The 19505-nt window shown below is 43.9% G+C and overlaps 1 long non-coding RNA gene across 2 annotated transcripts in view; it reads left to right on the plus strand.

The window, feature by feature from the left end:
* The window catches only part of LOC149453582 (uncharacterized), a 56100-nt gene extending 42943 nt beyond the window's left edge, over positions 1-13157 (plus strand). For both annotated transcript variants that reach the window (XR_016314665.1, XR_016314666.1), the window contains exon 4: positions 11305-13157. This is a non-coding gene — a long non-coding RNA (uncharacterized LOC149453582). The remainder of the gene's footprint in view (positions 1-11304) is intronic.
* The last annotated feature ends 6348 nt before the right edge of the window (positions 13158-19505 follow it).

Here is a 19505-nt window from a genome sequence, read left to right on the forward strand (position 1 = left end):
GAGATATGAGCCCGAGCTTAAGTACCCAGAAGTCACTTATTCATTTTAAGACTTAATATCCCAAAAATGGGCAGTGCATAAAATATGTACAAAGTATAAAGAGTTACATAAAATACAAAAAATACCAGAAGACACACAAATGGCTATTGATTATAAAATAAAAAGGGAATAAAACAGAAACAAAACTTTTAGCAAGAGTTATCCTGCGACTGGAGCAAGTCAGAGAAAATCCGCAATCCGTTAGTCGATAGAACTGGCTCCATTCGAATCTCGTTCTTTCTGGACCAAAGGAGCAAGTAAAATACATTCCAAAGATTGCATCTCACACCTGAAGTCAAGTCCGGAGGCCAACCAATATAATGTCTGCATTTCATACCTACAATGTTAAACTCTATAAGATTCGACATATTAAGTGCCCCTCCTTCAGAATATCTTTCCAAATTTCAGTCTTCTATAGATTCCACCAGGATAACTACATTGGACCCCTTGGTGGCTAAGGACTTGGTGTCTACATTTACAACCTTCAAAATTCAAAGTACCATTCCTTGTCTACCATTGGGCAAATGGCCAGGGTCAGATGGCTTCACTGATGCCTCTTATAAGCAATTCACCGATTTTCTTTCTCTGATATTGTAGAAAAGCTCTATTAGCATTGCGTTCCTTTTTCCTCCGCAGGCCTGAGAAGCTTGTATCGTTTTGACTCCTAAAACCCAGAAAGTTCCCCCACCATGCTCCAGTTATAGGCAATTTTTTTTTTTAACCTTGATTTAAAAATTTACACCAAATTAATTGCAAACAGACAACCTTCCCTGATTCACCTAGAGCAGGTTGGATTTGTCCGCAGGCCACATTAAGACTGTTTTCCATCAACACTGTTCATTGATGTCGAAAACACATTTGATTGCCAGGATTTGACTTTTTGTACGTCATACCTGGCAACAGATTGACATCCCAACCTCCTTACTGATCAAGATTATGACTAACCAATAGCTGTTCTTGAATCCTCCCACCTGGCAACAGATTGACATCCCAACCTCCTTACTGATCAAGATTATGACTAACCAATAGCTGTTCTTGAATCCTCCCACCTGGCAACAGATTGACATCCCAACCTCCTTACTGGACAAGATTATGACTAACCAATAGCTGTTCTTGAATCCTCCCACCTGGCAACAGATTGACATCCCAACCTCCTTACTGGACAAGATTACGACTCTTTACGACTAACCAACAGCTTTCCTTGAATCCTCCCACCTGGCAACAGATTGGCATCCCAACCTCCTTACTGGACAAGATTATGACTAACCAATAGCTTTCCTTGAATCCTCCCACCTGGCAACAGATTGGCATCCCAACCTCCTTACTGGACAAGATTATGACTCTTTACGACTAACCAATAGCTTTCCTTGAATCCTCCCACCTGGCAACAGATTGGCATCCCAACCTCCTTACTAGACAATATTATGACTCTTTACGACTAACCAATAGCTTTCCTTGAATCCTCCCACCTGGCAACAGATTGGCATCTCAACCTCCTTACTAGACAAGATTATGACTAACCAATAGCTTTCCTTGAATCCTCCCACCTGGCAACAGATTGGCATCCCAACCTCCTTACTAGACAAGATTATGACTCTTTACGACTAACCAATAGCTTTTCTTGAATCCTCCCACCTGGCAACAGATTGGCATCCCAACCTCCTTACTAGACAAGATTATGACTCTTTACGACTAACCAATAGCTTTTCTTGAATCCTCCCACCTGGCAACAGATTGGCATCCCAACCTCCTTACTAGACAAGATTATGACTCTTTACGACTAACCAATAGCTTTCCTTGAATCCTCCCACCTGGCAACAGATTGGCATCTCAACCTCCTTACTAGACAAGATTATGACTAACCAACAGCTTTCCTTGAATCCTCCCACCTGGCAACAGATTGGCATCCCAACCTCCTTACTGGACAAGATTATGACTAACCAATAGCTTTCCTTGAATCCTCCCACCTGGCAACAGATTGGCATCCCAACCTCCTTACTGGACAAGATTATGACTAACCAATAGCTTTCCTTGAATCCTCCCACCTGGCAACAGATTGGCATCCCAACTTCCTTACTGGACAAGATTATGACTGAGCAACAGCTTTCCTTGAATCCTCCCACCTGGCAACAGATTGGCATCCCAACCTCCTTACTGGACAAGATTATGACTGAGCAACAGCTTTCCTTGAATCCTCCCACCTGGCAACAGATTGGCATCCCAACCTCCTTACTAGACAGGATTATGACTCTTTACGACTAACCAACAGCTTTCCTTGAATCCTCCCACCTGGCAACAGATTGGCATCCCAACCTCCTTACTGGACAAGATTATGACTAACCAATAGCTGTTCTTGCATCTTGTCCACATAAAAATACCTGAAAAGGCTGCCCCCTTCTCTTTTTCTTTATATTCTAGGCATGGACCTATCTACTGCCTTCCACCTTGACCCCGACTATAAGATGCAACCCTAGGAAACCATCACAAACTTGGCTTGTACACCATCCATCTACTAATATGTATGTAACTAATCCCAGACTAGTGTTTCCTTCCAATCTAAAGGAAAACTTTTGGACACTGTAGTAATTTTAAAGCCCACACCACTATGTCTGCAGTGTTCAATGTTTCCCTACCCTAGAGGAGCGCCAACATTTTCAATCTACCTTTCCTTTCCAATGGGCCCCTTCAGCAGTTAAATATCTTGGGGTTCACATTCCTGCCAGCTTTGGGCACCTGTACAAACTAAACTACTCCCCACTTCTTCAGGATACCCTCTCGAGGATTTGCACATGGTCCTATTGGTTGCATGACCTTTTCGAAATGGATATTTTCCCTCCCATTATTTGTTTTCCAAGCATGACCCCAATTTTTTTTTCAGTATTCTGAAAACAGCGTAACTGAAATATATTTGGGCCGCTCACCTCCCCGCTTGCGTTGCGACATATTGGTCAGATGGAAGTTGACTGGTGGAGAAGGTCTCCATCATTCTGAATTCTACTATAAGGTGACCTTTGTATCTTATGTCCTTGATTGAATACATCACCGGAAAGACAAAGCTGGAGGGTATGATTGAGAACTACCTCTCACCAATATCACTGAACTCTCCTCTTTGGATATCGCCAAGACCTGTGGGTTCCATAGTCCTGCAATGGGGACACCAGGACAGGAGGTAAAAGGAAATATTCCAATGGGCACACCAACAAAGGAAGCGAGGAAGTCTTTAACTGGGGACATGAAACAGGCAATGGATTGAGGCGAAATCTTCCAGTGGGGACACCAGGACAGAAAACGAGAAGAAATCCTCTAATGGGGACACCAGGATAGGAGGTAGAAGGAAATATTCCAATGGGCACACCAACAAAGGAAGTGAGGAAGTCTTTCACTGGGGACATGAACCAGGCAATGGAGTGAGGCAAAATCTTCTAGTGGGGACTCCAGGACAGAAAACGAGAAGAAATCCTCTAATGGGGACACCAGGATAGGAGGTAGAAGGAAATATTCCAATGGGCATACCAACAAAGGAAGTGAGGAAGTCTTTCACTGGGGACATGAACCAGGCAATGGAATGAAGCAAAATCTTCTAGTGGGGACACCAGGACAGAAAACAAGACAAAATCCTCTAATGGGGACACCAGGATAGGAAGTGAGGAGAAATCTTCCAATGGGGAAACAAGGACAGGACGTTAGGGGAACGTTCTAATGGGGACACCAGGAAAGGAAGTGAAGGAAAATCTTCCAGTGGGGAAAATGCACCCTCTGAAAAGTAATCAATCTCAGACTGCTTTTCAGAGGGCAGCATTTGTCTAAAAGAGTTCTTAGGCTCCATTCAATGCTATAGATTTAGGACAGTGACCATGCAGCCCCATCATTGCAATGGGCCACCCTACACACAACTATCACACAGAAGATAAGAAATCCGCTTTATTTAAATCACATTGCAGCTTTTGTCACAGGAAACATGCCGCTGACAAGAATGATGAAACAAAATGAACACTGCTCCGCTCCCCTCATGGTTGCCACCAGTCCCCTGCTCTTTCAGTACATGTTCCGCTCCCACCCCGGACTCCCCTCATCCTCCTTCCAGGCCCCGCTCTGAGCCACATTCCTGATGGAATAATATGTCCGGGTTTCAGGCGGACACGTTATTCAGACACACCTAGGTATACCGCTGTGATGTGTGGAGCCTCTCGTGGGGCCCCCTACCAACCCTGGGACCTCAGGCAGTGCCCGAATAATCAGTCCACCCCTGTTTGGGTCATTAACATATCGGGGTATGAAGAATCTGCACATTAAGAGTCATCCTAGTGCGATTTCTACATGTGGTTGCCAGGAGCAATGGAGGTGCAGTCAGCAAGCAGCCTGTCGGAAGTGTATACCTGTTATAAGTGGAACAGTCTTTAGACGGGAGGGAGGTGTTGTCGACGCTCCCTACGCCATATTCCGACCCCCGCAGCAACTGCATTGCAGAGGTTCCCATCCTGTATAGAGGTATGGAAGTTCAGGAGATAGTCAAGTGCAGGATGAAGCCCACGCTATGTGCACGGCACGGTTCCATGCTGCTACTAGGACCGGTATTGGGAAACGCTGGACTGGTGGCTGTGGTGAACTCTTCTTGGGCATGTTTCCTATCTTGCCCCTGCTGGTCCTCGAGAGCTGCATAATGCCTCATTTGCCCATTTTGCCACAGTTACTAACTTTTTATATTAACTTCTTATATTATTTCCACCAAAGGTGTGCCACTTGGCAACATAGATCCGAGCTGGATCTGGGGTGGGACATTTGGAAACAAGTGGTGTAATGTACTTTATGTATCCGGAGCTATGGAAGTGTTTCTGGGCATCCTGGTGGGCATGTCATGGCTGATCAAGACTGATTGTGGATGTGTTTCCCAACACATAGACAAGGGAGGCGGGGTGGGGAAATCCTGTGACTACTAGCCAGACTGATGAGACTTTTCTAGGTGCCTAGCTGTTAGAATAATGTTTAAAGGTTGCATTGTCATGTTTTACATCTTATCTTAGATGGGAATGTCCTCCTGGGGGTATAAAGTACCGTATTTTTCGTTCCATAAGACGCACTTTTCCCCCCCCAAAAAATGGGGTAAAATGTCTGTGTTTCTTATGGAGCGAAATATGGAGCAACCAGACGGGTATTCCCATGTTAGAATACCGGGCCAGCCGCTGTGCTCTTCTGTGCAGCAGAACCGGCTCCTCGGTCCTCCGTGTTCCTCGGTCCAGCGGTGTCCTCACCGTCTTCTCTCCCTGGTGCCGGCATCTTTAGTGTGGGCACCCGGCTGAGACAGCCCACTGTGCATGCGCGAGAAGCACTGCGCTTTGTGAATGGTCTGGCAGTCTTCTAGAACCTGTCATGTGTCCCAGAAGATGGGTAGAGAGGACAACTCCACAAAAGTGGGAGCGGGAACCTGCCAAAGTCAGGTACCCGCTCCCCCCCCACCCTCGCTCCCGAAAGGTCTGCAGTCTCTGGTCATCTCCTGTACTGTGTCTGCAGTCTCTGGTCATCTCCTGTACTGTGTCCGCAGTCTCTGGTCATCCCCTGTACTATGTCCGCAGTCTCTGGTCATCTCCTGTACTATGTCTGCAGTCTCTGGTCATCTCCTGTACTGTGTCTGCAGTCTCTGGTCATCCCCTGTACTGTGTCCGCAGTCTTTGGGCATCTCCTGTACTATGTCTGCAGTCTCTGATCATCTCCTGTACTATGTCTGCGGTCTCTGGTCATCTCCTGTACTGTGTCCGCAGTCTTTGGGCATCTCCTGTACTATGTCTGCAGTCTCTGGTCATCTCCTGTACTATGTCCGCAGTCTCTGGTCATCATCTCCTGTACTATGTCCGCAGTCTCTGGTCATCTCCTCTACTGTGTCCGCAGTCTCTGGTCATCTCCTGTACTGTGTCTGCAGTCTCTGGTGATCTCCTGTACTGTGTCTGCAGTCTCTGGTCATCTCCTGTACTGAGTCCTCAGTCTCTGGTCATCTCCTGTACTATGTCCGCAGTCTATGGTCATCTCCTGTACTATGTCCGCAGTCTCTGGTCATCTCCTGTACTATGTCCGCAGTCTCTGGTCATCCCCTGTACTGTGTCTTCAGTCTCTGGTCATCTCCTGTACTATGTCTGCAGTCTCTGGTCATCCCCTGTACTGTGTCCGCAGTCTCTGGTCATCTCCTGTACTGTGCCCGCAGTCTCTGGTCATCTCCTGTACTGTGTCCGCAGTCTCTGGTCATCCCCTGTACTGTGTCCGCAGTCTCTGGTCATCTCCTGTACTGTGTCCGCAGTCTTTGGTCATCTCCTGTACTGTGTCCGCAGTCTCTGGTCACCTCCTGTACTGTGTCCGTGGTCTCTGGTCACCTCCTGTACTATGTCTGCGGTCTCTGGTCATCTCCTGTACTATGTCCGCAGTCTCTGGTCATCTCCTGTACTATGTCTGCAGTCTCTGGTCATCTCCTGTACTATGTCTGCAGTCTCTGGTCATCTCCTGTACTATGTCCGCAGTCTCTGGTCATCCCCTGTACTATGTCCGCAGTCTCTGGTCGTCTCCTGTACTGTGTCCGCAGTCTCTGGTCATCCCCTGTACTGTGTCCGCAGTCTCTGGTCATCCCCTGTACTGTGTCCGCAGTCTCTGGTCATCTCTTGTACTGTCCGCAGTCTCTGGTCATCTCCTGTACTATGTCCGCAGTCTTTGGTCATCTCCTGTACTATGTCCGCAGTCTCTGGTCATCTCCTGTACTATGTCCGCAGTCTCTGGTCATCTCCTGTACTGTGTCCGCAGTCTCTGGTCATTTCCTGTACTGTGTCTGCAGTCCATTGGTTCAGAATATTTTTTTTCTTGTTTTCCTCCTCTAAAAGCTAGGTGCATCTTATGGTCAGGTGCGTCTTATGAGCACAAAATACGGTATGTGTCTGGGGCTTAATAAATAGTTATTATGTTTGTTTTGCCTCAACATCTTGTCTGCGTATGGTTCTTGGGGTAAGGGGCTGGTATTATCTATCTGTCTGCTGGAACGGTTTGGAGGGCTGGAGGCACAGGTTGGCACAGGCACCCAGTTGAGGTGCCAGGCGGTCCATCACACTTGGCCTGGTAACTGTCAGGTCGCTCTGCCTGTCCCTCACAGGTCTCTATGGTCAGTCATGTTAAGTGCTCTGTCTGTGGCTCCTGTACCACCAAATGGCAGATGGGCAGAAGGAGGGATGGGACCCAGCAAGGCACATGCTGGTGAGGACGTGTGAAAGCCCACTCCTATATTAGTACTGGATTCCTTTAAATAAATAAAGAAAACATATATGTAGTCATTGTTTTACAGAGTCTCCGTAGGGTGAAAATTTTGATCTATATTACCTATTCCCAGCCGATCCATCCTGCTAAACTCAGAACATGACCTTTGCAAACCTCCATACTTTGCTCAACATTAAATATAGTTGGACATTTTTCTGGAGAAAACTGAAGTATTTCACAAAATGGTTTTCATTTTTTCCTGAGGATTGAAGCGATGCAATAATATTTTAGGGATTCTATAAATTTGGTCTCCTTTCTGTCCTGTATTGTGCTTTCCATCAGCTTTTCTGTATCCTCAGATTATCGACACCATGAATCAAATTTATGGCTTTACAATATTTCAGTCTGATTTTCCATTACAGGTGTTGCTGTGTTGGCTTTACTCTGTTTTGTACAATTTAAATTGTAAAAACTGAATCTATTTTTCAGTACATTTGGTATCATGCCTCATTTTATACAGTTTTTTTTTCTTTCTAAATCATTTTTGGTGTAACAGTGTTGTCAGCCTTCTGTGGAAGCTCCTTCAAGAGGAACTTCACCCTGCCTAGCTAAAATTGTATTTCTAGTCCCTGGTAATTGTTCTTGTATGTTAAAGCCATACTTACCTTCACTCCCATGATGTGGCATCCAGAACCTCCTAGCTGACCCATGACATCTTCGGGTGGCTGGTTTCCGAGTACCGATTGCCTGCTGATTTCATTGACCGGCCAGGATGACATCTCTCCATTCAACTTCATTCATCTCAGTCTAAATTGTACAATGAGCTGCGCATGTGCAACTCAGTGAGCAGGGGTGGACAAGCAGGTAAGTAACTTACTAGTCCATTGAGTCCAGTGTTCATCGCTATGCTCCCATGCCACCACCTTGCACCAATATCCTGCACATATGCAGACACAGCACAGGTGTCTGGTAGGTCCAAGGAACCTGGCACAGACCCACGATATGTCTGTGCATGTGCAAAATTCCTTGAACCCCCACACATGTGCAGGCATGTCATGCATATCTGTGGGGTCCCACAGCCTTTCATACCTGCTGTTTTTTGCACATGCATGGGGAAGTTCATGCGGTTTCAGGCATGTCATGCATATCTGTGAGGTATCCGCCCTCTGAAGAAGTGCGTGCGCACAAAACGCGTTAGGGGGAGCCAAAGACGCCGTGACGTCACGCCGCCAGAGCCACGTGGAGGCCCGGCAGCCATCTTACTTCCTGGACGGTTAGTCCATACACTGATTACATTTGATGTCACATCTTACACCGTTTATTTTACTTGGAATTTGAAAATTCTTCTTTTATCTATTTAATAAATTGAGTATTACTTACCCTACTACACTATGGGCATTCTTTATGGTCTCCTGTGTGGAGCCAATTACTTCTAGAGCCCATCCTGATCCAGGCATCCATCGGCATCCAGAGAGGGGAGTTCCTTAAAGCTGACACCTACACCCGTCCATCCCTTAAAGGGATCTCTGGGCAGCTGGATCCAGTATTCTGCTGTGTATTCCTGACAACACCACCATACTTAGAGGGAGAACCATTCCCGGAGGGGGATCGTTTCCAGTACCTTCAGGGGACCTCTACATAATTATACAATGCATATTTATGTTACGCATCTGGTGAGTGCGTAGTTCTACTATATCTTTTTGGAGCACCATCAGTTGGATTCTCTTGTTACCTTTACTCAGATCTGCATTTATTGACACTTTGCAAATTTTTTATGGACATTATGAAAGTTATTTATTTGTTTTAGTGCTGCACCTATATATTTGTTATATCTGTGAGGTCCCAGAGACTTCTATACCTGCTGTTTTCTTTCACATGCATTGGGAAGTTCATTCGGTTTCAGGCATGTGCAGATGAACTGCCGGTTTTCCAGGTCCCAATGCATGTCTGGGCAGCACGAGATGTGCTTAGACAATGCTGGATACATCATCCTCTCTTAGGAAAGGATGAAGAAATGGAAAAGAGAAAACATTTTTTTTTTCCAATTGTGAAAGAGAGAAAGGGGGGGGGGGGGTGGCAGAGGAGAGGAAGCCGTATTCATGGGTGAAGTTCTGCTTTCATTTTGCCAACTAACTGGGCTTCTTGAATGAACAGACCAAAGTAGTAGCCCAACTACAAAGTGAAAGTACTTACAAGGCAGACGGGAAGGAGAGGAGGCAGAAGAGAGGAAGTCATATTCATAGGTGAAGGTCTGCTTTCAGTTGGCTATTTCCGTGAGTGCACAGACCAAATTTGCAGCCCAACAACCAACTAAAAGAGCTTGCGTGGCAATCCGACAACACTGCTAATAATTGTGAGGCAGTGCCATAGTGTTGTCAGCCAGCAACAGGAAGTGCAATTACTGGCAGGATCTCCAGAGAAGAAAATTAAAAAAAACTATTTGGTTGTGAAAACTGTCAGCAGTGATGTGTGATGCCAAACATATTGAAAAGTATACATTTATAAATGTGGCGCTCCTTAAAAAATATATTAATTCATACTTATGATTTGTGATGAACACGTAACATAATAAACCATACTTTTATAGATGAAACAATTATAGTGACATGATTTAAATGAATAAAAACGTCCAAATCCAAAAAAACGTGATTATTGCTTTGCTCTAAAAAATATAAAGTCCCATCACTCAATAAGTGATCCAAAAATCGTGACGTGGTGACTTATTAATCATGAAATAGTGACTTTCCGTGATCCTCCAACCAGTAAAATTGTGCGCTCACCTCCTTCTATGCCTAAAAAAATAGGCTACACACGCTTGTGGTTCACACAACCTGGAACCTGCTGGAACAGCTGTAGCATATCATGGATCATATCATAGCAGAACATACAGCTTTACAACATAAACAGGACGAAACGCATTGGTTGGGGTATCGCATCCGCTCACCTGGAAGGCACACTCGCAGCGAGTGGGAATGGGTGGATCGGCGTTCTAACAAGACAATCTGAGGAACGAATGAGGAGGAGATAATCAGGAGGAGAAAGGCAGGTGATTTCTGGCAGATCAAGGAGGGATTAATCCCTGCAGGGATATCCAGCTAATAAGGGGCTTACCGAGGTATCCATAGGAAAGATCACATATCCATGATATGCTACAGCTGTTCCAGCAGGTTCCAGGTTGTGTGAACCACAAGCGTGTGTAGCCTATTTTTTTAGGCATAGAAGGAGGTGAGCGCACAATTTTACTGGTTGGAGGATCACGGAAAGTCACTATTTCATGATTAATAAGTCACCACGTCACGATTTTTGGATCACTTATTGAGTGATGGGACTATATATTTTTTAGAGCAAAGCAATAATCAAGTTTTTTTTTGTATTTGGACGTTTTTATTCATTTAAATCATGTCACTATAATTGTTTCATCTATAAAAGTATGGTTTGATTGTGTTATGTGTTCATCACAAATCATAAGTATGAATTAATATATTTTTTAAGGAGCGCCACATTTATAAATGTATTATTAGGTTGCACAGTTTGAGTTATGTGTTAAATGTTGGCGACCCATAGAAACACTTTATTGAATATATAGTTTGGCTCGCAAGTCACACACTTTTTCTTTCTTATTGAAAAGTAGATTTTGGCTCTTCCCATACCCTCCCTTCCTCCCCCATCTAATCCCTCTCCAAACGTCCCCCTACTTCTTAAATGCACTTAGGAGACGTTGTTTCGATTGGCTGGGATGATAATGTTATTTATTGCCGATTCTTATGTTCTTGCTTTGCTAGAATTGTATAGACATCTGTACTGTGATCCTCATTTATTTTTCTTCATTGTCCTACTGCCTCTTCAATGTCCACTGTACATCAGCAAAGTCTCCTTGTTTGTGTTGTTAAAGTTTTCTATCTTGTTAATAAAAAATGTTTGAACAAGAAAAGTAGATTTTGGGTTTACAGACATTTAAAAAAAAAAATGTTTTTCATTTTGTATTTTTAAAAAAATTCCAGTTCAAAGATCAGTTCTGGACATTTTTTTTTACTTTTTTAGTCCCCCAGCATAGTGGTCAGACGGGCGCATGGAACATTGAAATGGATGGAAGACTGAGGCCTGAGAGTGCGGGAGGGTCTGTTGACATGCAGGAGTTCAGAGAGGTACGGAAGAGTGACGTTGTGGATGACCTTAAAGGAAAGTAGAAGATTCTTGAAATCGGTGTGATATTTGACCGGAAGCCAGTGAAGGTGTTGAAGAACAGAAGTGATGTGATTAGGAGGGGGTTCTGGTGATGATGCGAGCAGCAGAGTTCTGAACCAGTTGCAGTTTATGGAGCCACTTGAAAGGGAGACCAAAAAGAAGGGAATTATTATTTATTACAGATACTTCTATAGCACCGTCTATTTACGCAGCGCTTTACATATATATTCACATTCTCATCAGTCCCTAACCCTCAAGGGGCATACAATCTAAGGTCCCTAACTTATATTCATACATACACGGGACAATTTAGACAGGATCTAATTAACCTATTGGCATGTCTTTGGAGTGTGGGAGGAAACCCATGCAGGCACAGGGAGAACATGCAAACTCCAGGCAGGTGGTGCCGTGGTTGGGATTCAAACCAACGACCCTAGTACTGCCAGGCGGAAGTGCTAACCATTTAGCCACACAATGGAATTGCAGTAATCTATGTGGAAAGTGACCAGATTATGAATGCGAACGTCAGTACTGTTGGGTGTGAGGAATGGACAGAGGTGATAAATCTTACATAGGGGGAAATATGCTGTCCGAGTGACATTATGACTTGTGAGCTTGAAAAGGTAGTGTACTTTCGAGGATGATACCCAGACTTTACCTGAGGTGGGGAAGGACTGTGCAGCTATCAATAGTAACTGTTGAGCTTTGTCAAGGTGGATATCAGTGAGGAGAACCTCAGGTTTGCCACTGTTAAATTTGAGAAAGTTGAAAGGGAGCCAGGATTTGACTTCAATCGGTAAAGATGATTTGGGAACATATTTTTCTTCCACTCAAGCAGCTGTGAAAGAGACACCTGCCTTGGGAAGGATGCCGCTGGAGATGGAAGAGTGGGTGGAGGAGAATTCTGATGAGGTTCAAGCCTTTTCTTGACACTACAAAACATGGCCTCTTCCCACATGTCGTATCCTGAGCTTTTGTTAGATTTTCCTTCATGTCACTAGAAGCCGCAGATGTTGCAGTAGGAAAATCCTGTGGAAAGTGAGGAACGAGGAGGAATGGGGTCCTTTGCTGCCGACTTGACTTATCAAGGTGCTGCTTCTCCTGAGCTTTGTAGTACAAAGTCATGTGGTACCCAAATGGATGCTACTTTTGCCATGGCAGTTATGCTGTTAGAAGAGGCTGTTCTGCTTCTCCCTCTGAACTCCCTTCCTCTCCATTCTGTGGCATTTATGGATGGTCTGCCACCTCATCATCCACTTCCTCTTCATAGCTAAAACCCAATTGGCAAAAAACTGCAGCTGTTGGAACACCGCTGCCTCCTGCTGCTCCCTACCTGATGTCCCTCTGTGGTTTTGGTGCTATCTTTCTCACCCTCGATCCACATGCAGAATTTCTGCCTCAAACTTTAGGCCTACCTGGCATTTTTTATTCACTTCAAATCTTGACACACTTTCACCCCCTTCCTGTCCAGGCCAATTTTCAGCTTTCAGCGCTATCACACTTTGAATGACAATTGCGCGGTCATGCAACACTGTACCCATATGTATTGTTTAGCATTTTTTTGAGACAGATAAAGCTTTATTTTGGTGGTATTTATTCACCACTGGGATTTTAATTTTTTTTGCTATATAAATGAAAATGTACAAAAATTTTGAAAGAAAGTGTTTTTCTTTATACAATTTTGCAAATAAATAATCTTTCTTCATAAATCTTGGCCAAAATGTATTCAGTTATCTTTTTAGTAAAAAAACAAAAACAAATTGGTTTATAACCAAAAATTATAAATTTTAAAACTTTTTTTACATTTTTTTTTTATTTTTTTATATTATTATTTTTTATTTACATACTGTCACCCTAGCAGTGCAGTGCCACCATGGTAACACTGTACCGCTTGTGGGGGGCGATGAAGATTTTTTTTTTTTTTTTTACACTGATTGCTTTTACACCCATAAAGGCTGTAAAAGCAATCATTTCTCCTTCTCTCTGGCTGCATTCTTGCAGCCATTGAGAAATACTGTGTGAGCTGTGATTGGTCACAGCTTGTCATATGGTACGAGGCTGTTGCGAATAGCCCTGTACCATGTGACCTCTGTGATCATTCACAGATTCAACACATAGTAAGCAATGATATCAGAAGTGACATCTTGCTTACTACTCTGCATGTGATCACTGATTGGCCAATCAGTGCAATCAGTGATCACATGACCGGGACCTCGCACAGAGGTCCCATACAACGATCGGTGTTCCACTGTGTCCGGAGGACACAACGGGCATCGAATTGCGGTGCTGCGCGCTCCCAGGGAGCGCGCACAAGCAGGGGGCGGGGAGGCCTTTTATAAACAGCCACCCACCCCTGCACTGCCACCGTCCGGCCGTTTATATACAACGGCTGGACGGGAGGTGGTCAATAAAGAGGATTGGATAAATTTAATGGCAGCTATGGTAACAGGGGAAATCATGGTGCTTTGGTGCACAATCATTTACTGCACAAATGTACATTGTCTCCAGTGTGATAAATTAGCTGAGTAAGAAACCGACATCTGTCCCCCACAGAGTTCTATAATTGCCAATTATTGTATTTCACGAATGATATGGTCCCCAGATGGAACACAAATTCTTAAGAGTAAAATAATCACTTCAATTCAAAATGAAGTACTATTTTACAACGTACAAACCACAAGGCTGAATGTTAACCATTATAACAGTGGCAATAAAATGGTAACCGCTTAAGCTGTGAAATAGTATGAATAATCTTGATCATAGATGTCTTAGATATGTTAGCTGAAAAGGTTCAAGTAGTGTTTTTAGCCAGTCGTTCACATCTATCCAGGTACATCACGGCCAGTTTCAGTAAGTCAGCAGTTTCGGGGGTCTCCTATGAAGCTAGATTCCTGCAGCTTTTAGTACCTTGTCCCTAAGGCTGCATTCAAACTTGATCTATTTGTAACTTGAAGCTCTAAAAACGCTCAAACTTAGAAATCAATTGTTCTCTATGGTGCCTGTTCATGTGATAAGGTGCCACAGGCACCATAGAGAACAAATGATTTTTTAAGTTTGGGCGTTTATGGAGCTTTGAGCTTCAAGCTACAAATCGCTCAAGTGTGAATGCAGCCTAAAGCCAGGGGATAGAGGCAGACAACTAACAGTACAATCCTCCCTTGTTCAAAGCATGGCACCAGAATATTTGGTGTATAACAGAAAAATTCTTCGGACTAATAGATGGTGCATGAGGCGAAGTCCTAGGACCAACAAGAATGCACAGGAATTTTCTTTGGACCACTAGATGATACAGTATGTCAATTCCCAAGACCAACAAATTGCGTATAATAGAGTATTCTTTGGACTAGTAGATACTATAGCAGATCAAAGTCTAGAACAGGCATGTCCAAAGTCCGGCCCGCGGGCCATTTACGGCCCAGGGGTCGGTTTAATACGGCCCTCCAACAGCCCTCCCTGCTCTGTGTAATGTGGCCCTCCCACGGCCCTCCCTTCTATGGCAGACAGTCTTCTGCTTGAGAGCAGAGGGCAGTGCGCATGCCTGATTGCGGCGCGTTCTCCCTGGTCTGTGTAAATGCGGCTGTCGCACGACCCTCCCTTCTGTGGCAGACAGTCTTCTGCTTGAGAGCAGTGCGCATGCGTGACTGCGCCGCGCTGGGAGCGACAGAGGGCGGTGACGTCAGGGCCGGGCTTCCAGCGTGAAGTGTGTTTCTCTTCCCCTCCCGGCTGCCGAGCAGAGACTTCAGCTCCAGCTACCTTTTTCACCCTTCACATTAGTGCAGGTAAGTTTTTTTTAAATTTATTTTCAATACATTGTGAAAACTCAGCTGTCAGTTGATCTTAATGTTATGAAATGAAAAGTACGTCATTTGCAATTAACTTGGCATAAAATAATTTATTTGCATTTAATTGTAATGGTTCAAAGAATGTTCGGAAAAATGTTCGGCCCTCCACCATGTTCATTTCATCCAATCTGGCCCTCTTTGAAAAAAGTTTGGACACCCCTGGTCTAGAACCATCAAACTGTTTGAAACAGAACAGTCTTTGGACCAGTAGATGGTACAGGAGTTCACATTCCATGACCAACAAGATGTATGTAACAGAATATTTCTTGGACTGGCAGAGAGCGAAGAACGCCAAGTCCATAGATTATCAAACATGGTATGACAGAATTTTCTTTGGACAGTAGATGGTAAATGAAGCCAAGTCTCAGAACCAACAACCTGAGTATAATAGAATATTCTTTAGGCCAGTAGATAGTTTAGGAGGCCATGTCCTAGGACCAACAACCCGTATTTAAAAAAATTATTCTTTGGACCATCAGACAGCAAAGAAGGCCAAGTCAACAGACAAACAAGCAGGGTATAACAGAATATTCTTTGGACAATAGATGAAACATGCAACTAAGTCCCAGGACCAACAAGCTGAGGATAACAGAATATTCTGTGGACCAGTGGTTTGAAAGTTGTGTGTGTGTGTATGTGTATATATACTGTGTATATATATATATATATATATATATATATATATATATATATATATACATACATACACAGTGCATCCAGAAAGTATTCCCAGCGCTTAACTTTTGCCACATATTGTTTTGTTACAGCCTTATTCCAAAATGGATTACATTCATTTTTTCCCTCAACATTCTACAAACAATACCCCATAATGACATTGTGACAGAGGTTTGTTTTGAAATCTTTGCAATCTATTAAAAATAAAAAACAAAGAAAATCCCCCATGTACATAAGTATCCACAGCCTTTGCCATGACACTCAAAATTGATCTCTGGTGCATTGTGTTCCCACTGATCATCCTTGAGATGTTTCCACAACTTGGAGTCCACCTGTGGGAAATTAAGTTGATTGGACATGATTAGGAAAGGCATAAACCTGTCTATAGAAGGTCCCACAGTTACAGAACATGTCAGAGCACAAACCAAGCCATGAAGTCCAAGGAATTGTCCGTAGGCCTCCAAGACAGGATTGCATCAAGGCACAGATTTGGGGAAGGGTACAAAAAAAATGTCTGCAGTATTGACAGTCCCAATGAGCACAGTGGCCTCCATCATCCATAAATGGAAGCAGTTTGGAACCAGCAGGAATCCTCCTAGAGCGGGTCACCCGGCCAAAATGAGCAATTGAGGGAGAAGGGCCTTAGCCAGTGACATTATTAAGCACCCGATGGTAACTGTTAAAGAGCTCCAGCGTTTCTCTGTGGAGAGAGGAGAACCTTCCAGAAGAACAACCATCTCTGCAGCACTCCACCAATCAGGCCTGTATGCAGGGGAGGACTGACCATTCGAGCACTCGTGCACTGCCTGAGGGCCCAGGGTCAGTAGGGGACCCCATGAAATGCCCCCAGTACCTTTTTTATAGGTTTTTGTGAGTGTGGGCAAGGACACAGGGGCCCCATGATCCCCTATTGCCCGGGGGCCCCATGAGTTGTCAGTCCACCCCTGCCTGTATGGTAGAGTGACCAGACTGAAGCCACTCCTCAGTAAAAGGCAAATGGTAGCCCACCAAAATGCACCTGAGGGACTCTCAGACCATGAGAAACAAAACTCTCTAGTCTGATGAAACAAAAGATTGAACTCTTTGGCCTGAATGCCAAGCATCATGTCTGGAGGAAACCAGGCACCGCTCACCACCTGGCCAATACCATTCCTACAGTGAAGCATGGTGGTGGCAGCATCAAGCTGTGGGGATGTTTTTCAGTGGCAGGAACAGGGAGACTAGTCAAGATCGAAGGAAAGATGAATGCAGCAATGTAATAGAGACATCCTTGATGAAAACCTGTTGCAGAGCGCTCTGGACCTTAGACTGGGGCGAGGGTTCATCTTTCAACAGGACAATGACCCTAAGCACACAGCCCACATAACAAAGGAGTGGCTACGGGCCAACTCTGTGAATGTCCTGGAGTGGCCCAGCCTTGAACCCGATTGAACATCTCTGGAGAGATCTGAAAATGGCTCTGCACTGATGCTCCCCATCCAACTTGATGGAGCTTGAGAGGTCCTGCAAAGAAGAATGGGAGAAATTGTCCAAAAATAGGTGTGCCAAGCTTGTAGCATCATACTCACAATGACTCGAGGCTGTAATTGGTGCTAAAGGGGCTTCAACAAAGTATTGAGCAAAGGCTGTGAATACTTATGTACTTTTTTTTTTTTAATAAATTGCAAAGATTTAAAAACAAACTTCTTTCACATTGTCATTATGGGGTATTGTTTGTAGAATGTGGAGGAAAAAAATGAATTTAATCCATTTTGGAATAAGGCTGTAAAATAAAATGTGGCAAAGTTAAGTGCTGTGAATACGCTCTAGATGCACTGTATATATAGATATTATAGATTTCTTGGGAAACAACAGAAACTCAGAGAGATAGGAAATACAGTTGTGTTCAAAATAATAGCTGTGTGTTGAAAAAAGTGAATAAAGCTGAAAATCCTTCTAATAGCTTTTATTTCCATCCACACAAATGCATTGGGAACACGACACATTCTATTCCAAATCAAAACATGAAGAAAAATACATCAAATTTGTGTTGTTCCTCTAAAAAAAATTGAAGAAAAGTGAATATTAGACAGTTCAAAAAAATAGCAGCATTTGTATTCTTCTTTACAAACTCAAACATTCACTATATAAACTGAAAAATGTTTGAAGATTTTGCTTTCCTTTGAATGACTTCATGAATATTTGGTTGTAGTCGCACTGTTTCTGAGAACTGCTGTACATCTGTGTTGCATGGAGTCACCCAACTTCTGGCCCCTGTGATCAGGTATTCCAGCCCAGGATGATTGGACCACATTCCACAGTTCTTCTCTATTACTTGGTTTTGCCTCAGAAACGGCATTTTTGATGTCACCCCACAAGTTTTCTATTGGATTAAGATCTGGGGATTGGGCTGGCCACTCCATAACGTCAATCTTATTGGTCTGGAACCAAGATGTTGCACGTTTACGGGTGTGTTTGGGGTCGTTGTCTTGTTGGAACACCCATTTCAAGGGCATTTCCTCTTCAGCATAAGGCAGCATGACCTCTTCAAGTATTCTGATGTATTCAGACTGATCCATGATTCCTGGTATGCGATAAATAGGCCCAACACCGTAGTATGAGAAACATCCCCATATCATGATGCTTGCACCACCATGCTTCACGGTCTTCACAGTGTACTGTGGCTTGAATTCAGTGTTTGGGGGTCGTCTGACAAACTGTCTCCGGCCACTAGACCCAAAAAGAACAATCTTACTTTCATCAGCCCACAAAATGTTGCGCCATTTCTCTTTAGGCCAGTCAATGTGCTCTTTGGCAGATTGTAACCTCTTCAGCACACGTCTTTTTTCCAACAGTGGGACTTTGCGGGGGCTTCTTGCAGATAGCTTGGCTTCACATAGGCGTCTTCTAATTGTAACAGTCCTCACAGGGAACGTCACACCTTCTTTCATCTTCCTGGAGCTGATTGTTGGCTGAGTCCGCACCATTTTGGCTATTCTTCTATCCATTCCAATGGTAGTTTTTCGCTTTCTTCCACATCTTTCAGGTTTTGGTTGCCATTTTAAAGCATTTGCCATCATTTTAGCTGAGCAGCCGATCATTTTCTGCACTTCTTTATATGTTTTCCCCTCTCCAATCAACTTTTTAATCAAGGTACGCTGTTCTTCTGAACAATGTCTTGGACAACCCATTTTCCTCAGAATTTCAGAGAGAAATGCACTGTAACCAGCATGTCCAACATTTGCTGCCTTCCTTCCTTAAATAAGGGCAATCATTGCCACCTGTTTTTCAAAGAATGACTGACCTCACTAATAGAACTCCACACTGCTAAATTTTGAACATGCCCCTTTCAATGAGTGATTCAATGACACAGAATCAGCAGCATGCATGTCATGACTGTTGGGTCTGTTGGATTTCTATTACTCTACTACACCTGCTAGGAAATTATTTGCCATGTAGAAATATCATTTCTACCAAAAACAGTGATTGATCCGGTTAGTGATGTCTGACTGCTAGTATTTTGACCACAACTGTACATCTAAACTCAGCTGGAGAGAACAT

The sequence above is a fragment of the Staurois parvus genome, unplaced genomic scaffold (assembly GCF_062004578.1).
Source record: "Staurois parvus isolate SC_StPar_1 unplaced genomic scaffold, SC_StPar_1.0 ptg000447l, whole genome shotgun sequence".
Lineage (NCBI taxonomy): Eukaryota > Metazoa > Chordata > Amphibia > Anura > Ranidae > Staurois > Staurois parvus.